General features: G+C 38.6%; 1 long non-coding RNA gene across 5 annotated transcripts in view; it reads left to right on the plus strand.

Annotated features, from left to right (window-relative positions):
* Positions 1–351: 351 nt before the first annotated feature.
* Positions 352–13849, plus strand: part of LOC102078280 (uncharacterized) — a 49971-nt gene continuing 36473 nt past the window's right edge. For 2 of the 5 annotated variants that reach the window (XR_003221945.1, XR_003221946.1), the window contains exons 1-4: positions 352–421; positions 800–963; positions 1565–1629; positions 4718–4770. This is a non-coding gene — a long non-coding RNA (uncharacterized LOC102078280). Of the gene's footprint in view, positions 422–799; positions 964–1564; positions 1630–4717; positions 4771–6296; positions 6857–13849 lie in introns of those variants that run through there. The other 3 variants (XR_003221951.1, XR_003221948.1, XR_266509.3) reach the window with 3 other exon arrangements.

Below are 13849 nucleotides of genomic sequence, written 5' to 3' on the forward strand. Positions count from 1 at the left end.
CTGAATGGAATTTGACTTAGTCAAGGACTCTGAATCCGCCTTAAACCCTTTGTGATACATCTGAAGTTTGAATTGAAAAAGACTGGCAAATATTTTCACATGGACAGTGTACATATGATTTCTTGCACTAATGGAACCTTATAGCCAAGGACAAATGCATGTCTGAACCATAGAAAAAAACAGGAGAAAGAGAGAAATAGGAGACAAAATAACTTGGTAGACAGGAGGGATGACTCAGAATGACAAAACTGCAGAATAAAAACTTCCAGGTTTACAGGATACATATTTATTTTGATTCTTAGTAGTTATCACAGATAGTACAGTTATCCATAAAACTCTCTATCCCATTAACTGGGCTCTCTCACAGTTACATACAGCACCTTTGCACCAGGCCCTCTGCTCTGCCTGCTGTGACTGTCAGGTTGATGTATGATATACTACCTGTTAGCTGCAGCTAACCCTCTGCACTTTTCACATCTTTTTTCAGTGTTTCCCTGCATCTCTGAAAGACTCTTAACATCTTATTATGTATCTTATTTGTACTTTTATTTTTTTGGATCCTAATTTAAAGTGTAAATTTACATCAAAATTATAATTTTATTAATTGTTGCGTTAATTAGCTTAGCTTAAAATTTATCTAGTTTACCGGATGCATTAGCTGTGGAAAATTAGCAAACAGTTGCTAGCTTATATACCTCTCTTGTGGTTAAGTAATACATATAATATTATTATTAGAATAATTATACAGAGTTTGTAGAAGCGGGAGAGGTTTGCTTAACAATAAACTTTTATTTTATAGGTAGAATTAATTTGAAAGGTTGATATTGATGCGTAGAGCAAAGGCCATACATTTCTACAATGAAAAGCAGCACGAAAGCTGCCAGGAAAAATGCTGCATCAGCCAAGAAAGCTTGGATCCTTCCTCTCCCTCCTTTGGAGGAAAACAACAGAGGAAACTACAGGGTGAGTTCAGCCAGCCGCTGTTAGCAGTAAAATATCTTTTTCATCAGATAACTTTTCCTTTCTTCTATTTGCTGCTATTTTCGAGTTGAATTTGTCAAAGACACATTCTGGTCTAATCAAACAAAGGAAATTTGTCTTGACTTTCTGTTTTGTTCTGACCATCTCTGTTAAGGCTGCTGAAGATTTTGGCTTCTTTAATTTACTGAGAGACAGGGTTGAGAAGTTCCAACCAGAATCACAGGAAAAATACAAAATATTTTTCATTTGAGTTTTTTTAAATATCTTTTCTTCCAGTGTTTTTACTTATTCCGGCACAGATTCCCTTAAATGTTTGGGATTTCAGTGAATGATTTGAAATATGAATTCCCTGACACCAAAAAATATTGTGTATAACTCAGGTGTCCTCAGTCATTTTCAAGAGCCACAAAAATATAGAAAGAAAAATGTATAAATGATTGTAGCCCACAGCTTTCCACACACAGTTTGAATGTGTGATATACTTTAAAAGCTGAATACTGAAGAAAGTGAATTGAGGCACTGTACTAAGACCTACACATGACATCCTCTAATCTGCCCTCACTAAATGTCATTGTTTTCACAGCATGGAGAGCACAGTGATGCATCTCTGCTGTATCATGGTGCCGAGCTCATCGTTCATGTAAACAAGTAAGTTTTTCATTTTTATTGGCATTTGGATATTTCCCCCTTTCAACCCTGGATTGGCTCAGGAGAGGCACAGAGAAACTTTAAGATATTGCTAATGTGTGTTTGTGAGAAACAAAGGGACAGACTGTGTAGACTATGCTCCACACATTCCTTTGACTGTTTATGGACCAGGACTCGCTCTGCGTGTAGTATTTAAACACTCAGTTTTCCCATACAGCAGAGGAGGGCTGTGAGAGGTTTGAACACCTCCAAGCTGCCGTGAAATCTTAACAGTGATTGCGTCACACGTTAAGGATCAAATAAACAGATGCTGTCAGATGTTTCCTGCCCATGTTAGCGCAGGAAATTCAGCATGCTCTACATAAAATGATAATGAGAGAATAAAAATTTTAAGCACACAGTTTAGCTTTACTGTGTCCCAGTAAGGTTGGATCTGAATTATAATAGCATATCTTATATTTATTGTAAATATCCATCCAGCTCACGTGCTATATGAGCTATATGAATTTAAATTCCTGCAGAAGCACATGCATGTGAACAGTATTGGGACTATTTACTGCTTTTTCTCATTCAGCTGAACACTGACTGAATTGTGTGGCTGTTCATTACCTGTGGAGGGCAGCAGCAGGCTAGAGATATATCTGGGCTACCTCCAGAGTGAAAAGAAGAATAAGAACGGAGAAGGAGGACAAAAATGCCAATGCCGCTCTATACAACTTCAAACTTGGCCCGGCATTTTCACTACTGTTCTTTTTTTTGTGGCGGGGGGGAGGCAGAGCCGAAGCTAATCCAGTTTAGGCAGACTCACCATAGGACAATAAGGTTTAACTGTAGGCTATGTATTAATGTCCTGATCTATATGCAGTTGAAAAGGACAAGCAGAGAGAAGAGCGACCAGCACTTAGTACGAGGCTGAAAATTCAAAAACAGCAGAAAATGATTTTGTTCTTATTTTTAACTCCAATATGAAGAAACTGACCTCTGTGACTGCTGGAATAGGCTCTGGTCCCCGTGCAACTGTGAATTGGATAAGCAGAAGAAAATGGATGGATGACAAAATTGGATCATGGTAACATTAAAGCTTTCATGCATCACACAACAAGTGCTTTCACACGTTCAGTATCTTGCACAAGGATACTTTGGCATGCAGATTGGAGCAGCTAGGGATCAAACCATCAACCTTCCAATTAGTAGATGATTTCTACCTCCTGAGCCACAGTCACCTATTTAAACCAACGTCCAATCATATTATTTACTGGCAATATCCTTTTATTTGGCACAAATATGAATTTTAGTACTTTCATCCTTATGTCGAACACAACTTACCTTAAGTTTGTGTTCAAATTATCCTAATTCTTTCTTTATTGTAATTAGCATTTAGAGTTGCTTTTTCTCAAATTTCCATTAAGAAAAATTGTGGGGCAACAAATAATTTTCAAAGAAGTTTACATCTGTAGGTAACATGGCACAATCCAAAGCCTTTTACCGTATGAAGGATGGCTAGTTTTGTTCTGTTTGTTATAGGGAAGTATTCATTCAGTGTTTGTGACTCTTGGCTGTCAGTTTGGTTTCCAGGTGAATGATGATTCTGTCAGCAGAACAATACTACTGATGTTGTGAATGAAATTATGCAGAGAAAGCAGTAAAAGTCAAGGCAGGATGAGGTCCAAGAGACAACCCGAAGTTGTTCCACCAAATTGGACAAAAGACCAGAATCTTCCAGACAGTCATCACTGGTCAAAAACACATGAACCTGGCATTAAACAGAAATGATTTAATGGGAATGTCAATCAGCTGTATAGGCTGTAAAGAATAATATCATTTTTCATAATAGTTCAGTAACCTGTAACAATGTATTTTACATTTTACTCAGAAGATGGTGATGAATAATACATTTTTTTTATTGTTCTGCCTTGTGCTCACAGTCTTAAAAATGACTGTGGTCTAACACTGATGATAGGAGTTAATTAGCTTGGTGATCATATAGTGCTTTATATTGGAGGGTAAAGATCCAGAAATCATTATCATGAATAAAGTGGTCAATATTTATTATGATGATTAAAAGTAAATTTGAAATTTACAAAGTTTCACAAGAAAATATTCTCGGTTTACTAAACCTGTATTAGGTCGTTAATAGTTAGCTCACTTGTCAGCCATATTGGAAGGCTTCCAGCCAGTTTGTATTTGAAATATTGTCTAAATGAACTTTGATTTCAGTGGTAACCAAAACATTAAAACTGCATGCATACAGAATCCGTTTATTAAAGCTTTAAAAGTTATCCATTTTTTTTCTCCAAATAAGAATTTAAAAATGTTTTTCTTTTTTGAGAGCTGCGTCTCCCTCTCATAAAGTCTCAGTTGTGAACCATTTACTAATAAGCAGCTTTCTTTGCTTTAACAGAAATCTTTTAAAATCCTTCTTCTGCTTTCATTGTTGCCCTGAGAGGGCTAAAATGGACTCAAATATAGCGCGATAATATCTGTTTATTTTCACAATCTCTAAATATTTATCATCACACAGGCTAACAGGATTTTTCCTGCCTCAGAATGGCTCTTTGTGAAGCGACTGCACATTAGCACAACTGGCCTGCACTTAGTGAAGGCAGTGAGTGTTTTACAGGGTCACAGGAAAATCATGTATCTTCCTGTTCTACCTGCGGATTTAATGGACAAACATATATTCTGTGTAAATTGATGGACGCTCTTGTTATCACAATCCTGGTGATTTTTCTGTTAGCGGGAAAGCTAAAATCTTTTTAGGGTCATGTGATATATATATATGTATATGTATGTATGTATATATATATATATATATATATATATACATATATATATATATATATATATATATATATTTTTTTGTACAAAATCATTTTGTATTTGAAAACAAAATAATGGTTATGCAAGCTTCTTCAGAAATGCTAATATATGGAACCTGGGTTTTATGTAAGCATTTGAGTGTCCAATTGAGCAAGCCGTCTCCTTTTATGTGGGGTCCTGTAACCTCATTAAACCTCACTTTGTGATATGAGCACAGATGGGTCTTATAAGTGGATGCATAAAGTAAAGTATGCCTTTTATCACCCAGTCAGCGCTGTTCCGCTGGATGGAGACTGATGCACAAATATGAAATGTCAACTGGTAAGTGATACAATCCTTTTTTTTTAGCGTTTTGTTGTTCCGTCACTGATGTGTTTGAGTGTATGTGAGAGGCTTTTCACAGCTTTTCCATGTTAATTATCCATTACAGCAGCTGTATTGCTAACAGCTCATGGAGACTTTTGGTACTTTTTATTGATAAAAGGTGTCCATGTGGAGATGGAAGTCTTCAAAACAAAAGTAAATCTATAACATTTGCATTAATGATTTAAACAAAAAAAAACATCACTTAGTGACAATAGTAAACTGTCTGTAGCCCCGATGCAGTGTTTTTTGTTCATAAGCTATGGGGACTGTGTTCGTTTGAGGGATTGGCAAATAGCCGGGGGGGGGGGCAGGATGGAGCCGTATTAATAGGAACACTTGAATGAATTAGAAGAATAGGTTTTAAACATGCAGAATAGCCACAATACTGGGCGCCGACTGGAGGACTGTACCAGCTTGTCTCATTCAAATGATGCAAACCTGCCTGATTGGCGGGATTTAAACGCTTGTTTCAGCACACTGTCCAAGCAAAACCAAGTCCACTCCAGAGTGTGTGTGTGTGTATGTGTGTGTCTGTTTAACTGCCAGTAATCTGAAAGTAAAAGAACAAAAACTAACTTCAGCTCCAGCCGTGTCTCATGTCATCTTGGAATTGCTAAAAAAAAGAAAGATGGATGTCATTAACTTTTTTTTTGTTTGTTTTGCGTGCGTGTGTTGTTTACGATATTTGCCATTTGGAGTGGACTTTAAACAGCAAATGATGAAATTATGACATACGCGTGTAAATAAATTCCCAAATTGACACTCCTTTGTAAACCTGTGTGATTGAATGTGCTTCACTCCAACACTGGGCTGTCCAGAAACAGCAGCTTCTTCAGATTAATTCAGCAGAGCACCACGAGTGGATGTTTTAATTTGAGTTATTTGGTCATTTGGAAAGGTCCAGAACAATTTAATACAATTACTCTTATTGAGTGAAGGCACTAATTGTTGCCATGTAGCAGCAGTAAGTGTTACCCTGATTGCAGCAGTGGTGTAAGTGTCCACCAGTATTATCTCTGTCAAGTGGCTGTCCGGGTATGGTTATATGATCTTGTGAGGTAAAGCTGCCCCACAGATTTAGGTACACACAGACACAACTAAAAGCTCCCCACCCCTTTAACGTGTGCACACGCATACACACACACAGGGATATATATATATATGTACATATATATCTATCCGTGTGTGTGTATATATATATCTATATACGCTCTGCGTCTGACCTGCGGGTCAAGGTGCAGTGACTCTGAGGTTGTCTAACTGGGCCTCTTGAAACTCTTGCTTTGCATTCCTGCACCCAGTGGAGGGGGGTTGCCACAGACAGGGTTATTACTGGACTGAGAGACTGAAAGAAAGACTGATAGAGAGGGAGAGAAAAGCAATGGAGGGAGGGAGGGAGAGAGGGAGGGAGAAGGGGGGGTTGAAGGAAGCTGGAAGGTATTATGCACTATTTCCTTGCCTTCCTAGAAGCTCTCACTTGTTCCCTCCCACTCGGCCGGCAGAGTTCTGTGGCAAAGTAAAAGAAAACGCTGAAAACTTGAACCTGCTTATACTCGAGCTTCCTCGGCCTTCAAACAAGCTCACTTGTTTTCTTTCCCTACCCTTCCCCGCGTATGTTTCTCGCACTCTTTCTTGCTCCTTCGCCCTCTCTCTGTTCGCCTCTCTCTCTCTCTCTCTCTCTCCCTCTCTCTCTCTCTCTCTGGGCTGTGTGTAAGAGGATCACTTTGTTTCCGTTGCCTTTTTCCGCGGTGCTGCAGACACACATGGAGCAGAGGATTGGATTTGAGGAGATACTGACGAAGTGCACAGCTGCAATGGTCCCCTTCATCTCCACACCAGGACTAAGCCCCCCCACCGACCCTCCCCAGTGTGTGTGTGTGTGTGTGTGTTTGACTCTCTCCCTCTCTCTGTCGCGCTCTCTGCTATCCGGCTCTCCGTGGGGTGGGGGTTGCAATATAGTAACTCAGAAAAATGGAAGTGGATTGGAGATAGACAAGATAGGAAGCTTTCATTCTTGTGCTCGGACGTCAGGATCTATGTGGTAAGTGCTTTCCTCTTAGCACTTTTTACAAGTTCTGTCCCTAAGAAGAATCCATCTGCCTGAAATCTCAGGAGCACTCTTCCTGGCTCTATTGATTCATTTGTTGCCTGCTTTAACTTCTTTAGTCGGACTTTAAACTCTGTTCCTAAGTATTAACAACAGAAGCCTGATTTTCCTTATACCTGTTGTCAGTCTTAAATTAATTTGGTGACAGGAGAGGCTAGGCCTTTGAATTTTTGTACCAATGATTTTTAATGATTTTTAAATTTTTTTTATTTTATTTGGTGGGAGGGGGACAAGGTGGAGTGATGGGGTGGGGGCGGTTGACTGGGGGAAGGGATTTTGAAGAGGTCAAAGAGAATGGTTCAGACAGAACAATGGTTGTGAAAACTTTACTAGTCATTTAGTTACGCCTCTGTGAAACATGTGTCCGTTTGTAGCCATGGACCTGTGCTCGACTCCAAGGAGGCTTGCTGTGGAGGCCGTTTATTTTAGCTAATTCAATTTATCAGCGGCTCAGTAGCTTCGCTTTTTTATGAGTTTGGAATTTTTTAATTTGTTTTTTAAATGGGGTGGAGTGCAGTTGTGAGACACTGAACAGTATTTGAGACACCGTCAGCCTCACCAACTGACAAAACTGTCCATGTGTCGTGTATTTTAAACCGTCACTGCTTTTACAGGAACGAAATGATGAACAAGAGAAAAGAAATGACACAATGAGCAAATGTTTTGATCTAAAATCGTAGAGAGAGAGAAAGAGAAGTTTCCAAGTTTGCAGTGGATACGGCAGACTAAGCTTCGATCTACATTTCATCGGCCTTTGATGAAGTGCTTCAGATTCAGATTTTTTGTTGTAGTGCTGTTGAAGGAATAAATAATGCAGATTACAGTGAAAGTAATACTTTACTGCAAGCTCCCCGAATAACTCCATTGTGTGAAATGTTAGAAGGACCTCACATTTCACATATGTGAGAGGCACTGGACAAACATTTATAATAATTAATATTATTTATATATTTGAGATATATTTTTGCTCAATAATTAGTTGATAATAATATATTATAGGAATTAAGATTTTGTTTGAATTAAAAAATCCTCTGAATTGTAATTTAGAATGAATATTGTTACCTAATTATTTTAAAAGTAATGTTGTTCATTTTTCAAACTCACAAATGTTGGTGCAGATAAAAAAAACTAAATAATTTAAATCATCAGTTACATGAAATATATCACTAGCATCATTTAAAATTGACATTTTATTTTACTTTAATTTTTTTTGATGTGCAAATATTCTTTAAGGGTCTGACAAACTATGCAAAGTGTCAGTCTAATAAAGTAAGTCTTTTCACTTATTTGCACAGAGAAAGCTGTGGTTTGTGAGAGTCTTGAGAAATTAGCTGAGTTAAGTGAGGAACTCATTTTAAGAAGCTACTGAACTTTAGAGCCGTGATTTATGTGTCTCACCTTGATGGTTCACTGGCAGTTCGGGGTTTTTGACCTCACTCTTTGAGGAAATCAGAACCCGTTTCTCTGACCGCCTCACTCTGTGCCTCCCTCGTTCCCTTTGTTCATTAGACATCTCAGTAACGTGGGAATTAAGTGTCTCGACTGGCTGTAATGGGCTTATTTCTCCTGTGAAAGGTAGTTTTTAGAGCCACGTTTTAAAAGGCTCAGATGTGCCTCTTTTAATTTATTTATGGTGTTCTCTGAACACAGTTGAATTTATAGTATGCAGGATGAAGCCTAGCTGCTACCACAGCTCTTTTATGCATGCACGCGAGCTGTGTGCTGCAGGGTCTGGTTCTTTATTTTGATTATGTGGGTCACAGTGTTATGAAGGAGCACAGAACTGCACACCTTCTTGGAAAAAAAGTTGGATTTTGGTGGCGAAGGCTTCTTTTCCAGCTTCAGCAGCGTAATATGAGAGTAAATAGAAACTTAAAGTGACTGCTCAGCACTGAGGATCATTCTGTGGATCGTTTTCTTCTTGGTGAATGGCTCTTTACCACTTTCAGGTTTTGCTTTTCTCTCACAGTGTTAGCTTGAAAAAATATTAGAATAATGTAAAAATTCCAGCTGAGCTCAGAAATATTTTTTGACCCTTTTTAGGAGGTAAAATGACTTTTTTCTTTTTCTTTTTCTTTTCTTTTCTTTTCTTTTTTTTTTACAAATTATAAAATGCACTTAGTAAATACTAAAGTAAAAATCTGATTTGTGAGAAATGACAAAACACTTTACTTGAGTTTCTCAGCTCCCAGAATTCAGTGCTAGTGAAGAAGACTGCGTTTGTTTCTGGCTCACTATGACTCTTAATCAGTTGGTACGGTGCAGTTCATCGTCTAATCGGAAACCTTGGATTACTCGACTCTGGGATGCATTTGCGTATGTTTTCCAGTAGTATGTCTGCTGGCAATCTCCACTGCTGTTTTTTAAGCCAAGTAACGACATGTCGTCAGATAACCTGCCTGACCTCCCCGGGCCAATTTTAGCCTCTCCTACATGCCTGTTCTAGTTATAAATTAGCCTGGTTCTTGTGCGCAGGCAGTGAAAAGGAAAAGCTCACTTAGGAGCAGTGATTTATTAGTTGTTAGGCTTCCACTGTCATGTGACTGACAGAGGTGTCATTCAGGATGAAAACAGAAACCCAGAACGCAGGCGGGATCCGACTGGTTCAGGAAATAGGAGGTGGTTTCCTTTTCTGCCACTCAACCAGGAGAGAAGTTACATGATTTACATTTGAATATTCCTGCCAAGTGTTTGAGTCATTCTCAGAGCCTGTTAGTGCCACACTGTAATATTTACTATGATTTTCAGGGGTGTTAAGGTAATTGTCTGTGACGTTCCTAAGTTGTTTGTTTGTTAAAATCTATAACATGACAGACAAACAGGAAATAAAAATGAAATACTAAAATCTTTCTAAAACTTAAGTCTTTCCACTCAGTATCTACCTTGAATTGTCAGAGGGCATTTATCTAAATTAACTTTCATTAAGAACTGCATTCGTTGAATCCTTAGATCAAACACTTACTTATAAGGGTTTAAAAGCTTTAAAAAGCCCTTCCACCCACGTCTTCCACCCTGTTTGCTGTTGTGCATTTCCCCACTGACTTCATTTCAGCTATGCCATGTCTCCCTTATGTTTCAGATAAATATGTTTGTACCTCATCATAATGCAACCTGTGCGAACCTGTGTGCTGGTAATCATCTATGTGCTGTTGCCTGAAAACCGTGTTTTATTGTTCACAGCTGCTCACCTGGCTCCTTCTCTTTCCAAACACACCACTTTGCATGTGCTTCACTCTGTGACTCGTGTGGCAGCTGTATACATACTGTGCTATATGCTCTATATGTGGTCAGGGTCATCTAAAAATCGATTACTTATCCATTTCTGTAAATCGAGTTTTGCTTACTCCGACTACAGCCTTAATGCAAGTAAGATAATTTTGTTAAGATGTTTGTATGACAGTCCCAATAATGTGAGTATTGCCTTACTCGGGTTATGATCAAATTACTAGAGTGCATGTAAAACCAGTGAGTGGAAGCCCTGTTTGTCTCCGTTCTGTTTACCAAGCAGGCTGCTCCAGTTTTTACCTCTTACACATGAATTGTTGTAACAAAGCCTGATATCACCAGGCTGAATTCGGGGAGGCTCGTTCTGTTGCAAGTGTGGACAGTAAGAAGTTTTTAGTCGTCATTGCTTTGTTTGTTTGTTTTTGAGAATGGCTAACTAGGAGACAGCTTCTAGTTGAATTTTGCTGACTAATGTAGGCACACAGTGTGGCGTACAGTTAATTCATGCTGTTCCAGGAAGAAATATGATCAAAATAACTTCTCCAACAATGCAGCTGTTCATGCAGCAGGAGTTCGTACCCCCGAAGGCCAAGAAGAGAGGAGCTTTATAACTGCTTCTTAGGCCTGAGCAATGTGACGATCATGCATTGTGAGCAAACTTAACTTGGCATATCTACTTTAAAGTCATAAAGTTTACGTCATTAAATGACATTCCCTTCTCTGTGTGATGTAGACGAAAGCACGATTGGTTATGACTCCTTGGATCATTAATTAGAGTTTATTTGAAACCAGAGACAGTATGGCGGATGAAGAATAGCAGTGAGCAACAAAGGAGTCGCAAAAACAGCACTTCGGATCAGAACTTTCAAAATAAAAGCAATATACAAATTGAATGCAGAACTGGCCTTGAGTTTCGGTCAAGATTCGACTGCAAAAATAGGCCCAATCCAGCGTTTCTGTTATGATACTGATATCTGGGCTTAGGGAATTTCCTGATGCAAGCATTTAATAACAGTTTTCTTCATTTTGAGAGTCTGAATTATTCTAAATTATTGCTTTCATAACTTCATTACCTGATATGTCACAATTTATATCCAAGGATAAAAATTTACTGATTTTGCATTTGCTAGTAAATTAGTAAGTGAAAACAGGAATAATTAAAAAGTAATTACAACATAAAAATCATTGATATATTCTATAATATTATCAATAAATAATAATATTAATGAGATTATGTTTTATTTGCATTTATCACATTTCAGCTCAAAGTGAGAGTCTCTTATAGTTAGACGTTTTTCCTTTTTTATGTCTCTCACACTCACAGACACACACACACACACACACACACACACACACACACACACAAACACATCGGGCGTGGAGCTGACATCCATCCATTGATTTATTTTCTTAACCACTTATCCAGTTCAGGGGCACAGGAGGGTTGGGGCCTATTCCAGCTGTCATTGGCTGAGTGGCGGGGTACACCCTTGACAGGTTGCCATCCATTCCATAGTGAAGCAAACTAATATTAACTGAGTTGATGACAACACTTTCTGTTATTTTAAGTGGAATAAAATCTTCCCTGCAAGTGTTAAAATGAACCAAAGACCTTCTAGCTTCTGTTCGTAATTGCTGTCTCTCCCTGAAAGTTAATGAGAGAGAGAAAGAGAAGCCTTTTCAGTTGTGTCAGCTGTCTTGACCAAAGTTTGCAGTTAAGTAAAAAACTTTTTCAAACATAGAAAAAAAGGAGCATGAAATGGCTCCAAACTACTGATTTTACCATTCTACTTTAGCTTTCCAGGTGACTGTTACTCACGTAATAAGCAAAGAACAGCTTAGGATGCTTTCACTGATACATGATCCATTTTTTTGGGTCAGGGATCTAAATATTCCCTCTGTGAGTCCCAGCAGAGAGGACCATGTGGTCTACTGGCCAGACTGTAAAGATGGCGAAACACCACCAGCAAGTCTTCTCAGTGTTTACAGATACGATTGGTGCAATCGTGACTTCCACAGAAAGACATCTTCAGTTTCTTAATCGAGCTCAGATGGTGGCTCGTGCCTCATCCCAATAACACTGTCCAAAAAACACGATCATCCATATGAGTGCAATTGCAAACTGGGGTGGGACCCCCTGTAAAGCCAAACTTTTAAAATGACTGGCAAACTCCATCTTTCATGCACCAGCAGAAGCTTTTGAGCGTGCAACTGTTAGTACACCCATACAATGATAAATGAAGGGATTCTATTGCATTCTGTTCTATTCTATTAGCGCCATAGTTTCTGTCCAAGGTGGGAATCTGATTGGCTAATGTTACAAACATCACATTATGTTTCTTAAAAAGGTCACCTGCTGGATGTGTGTCTCTGAGATGCAGGTTTACTTATTTATGCATGCCAGTTTGATAAGTCTGTTTGTTTTACATTGTTGACACTCCCTTTTCTTTAGCCATGGCTCTCTGACTTTAGACATTGCTGTCTTTCTTAGCTATAGTGAGAATTCTCCCAGTACACAATGCACATGTAGCCCTTCACGAGGTTGATGCACTGTTAAACTGGCACCATTCATTCACATGTTAGGACGTATTCTTAGGACAGAGATTTCATTTTTTAGTCATCGCTCTGAGTGCGCAATAATTTGTCATTGGGTATTTTTTAATATTTAAGGAAGTCATAGGGGTTGTTTACTCGTTACTTATATGGTAAAAGAAAGTCATGACTTTATGGGCGATTAGCATGACTTACTTTGACAAATAGCACGAAGTGCAGGAGGATGCTAAATGTCATTCAACACTACAATAATGATGACCGATGATATGCGTCATAAGTCACTCATTATTGAATTATTAATGACCTGAGCCAAGTCTTGAGCATTGCCAGTGGAAAATAACACAGATGTTTAGTGTTTGGGATTGTTCGCTGTGATAAATTAATACCCATGGCTACAGTTTTCAGTCCAACCTATTATTACCACATGAAGAAGAAAAGTAGAACAACATGTCGGTCTTTGAACTTAAAGTGATGTGAAAAAAATAATATCTACAAAGCAAAGCAAGAGTAGATGCACACATACGCACGAGCACACATGCAGCACTGGATTCTGGCACAAATGGCCCCCAATGGGTTGTTTATAAAGGGGGTGATGTCATGTCTGTGATGGAGGCTGTGTCTCTTTACCGGTGATCCATTTCTTACCCAGCTGTCCTTTGTGCTACTTAGCAGAAAGGAAGAACAAAAGAAAGACGGATATAAAGATGCAAGATTATTTTACATTCCTTTCACCTCCAGCTCACTTTATACCTGCCATTAAAAGGTTTTAGTTATTGATACGATGGGTTTTTTCTTCATTTGTTTTTGCCCATTTGATATTTTCTGTCCTTTGCTGCACAAATGTAAGGAGGGAAATAAAAGAGCACAACTCAAACATTGTGTTTCTACTGTATAACACAAGGCGGTTGTTGGAGTGACCACGTCTAGGACGCTGATTAAACAGCATCCCAGTGATTACTGTGAGGTGCTCACACCAGACTGCTTCTGCAGCTTTGGTATTTGAACACCTTATTTGAAAGTGCTCATCTTTGTACTTTCACGAATCCAATTTACATATTTATTATCTTATTTGGTGTTTCAGCAATTTTATTCTGGACAGTTGCCCGTTTCCTGGGTCAAGAGATCATTGGCAATTTGTCTGCTTGTCTT

Source organism: Oreochromis niloticus, linkage group LG10 (assembly GCF_001858045.2).
Source record: "Oreochromis niloticus isolate F11D_XX linkage group LG10, O_niloticus_UMD_NMBU, whole genome shotgun sequence".
Classification (NCBI taxonomy): Eukaryota; Metazoa; Chordata; class Actinopteri; order Cichliformes; family Cichlidae; genus Oreochromis; species Oreochromis niloticus.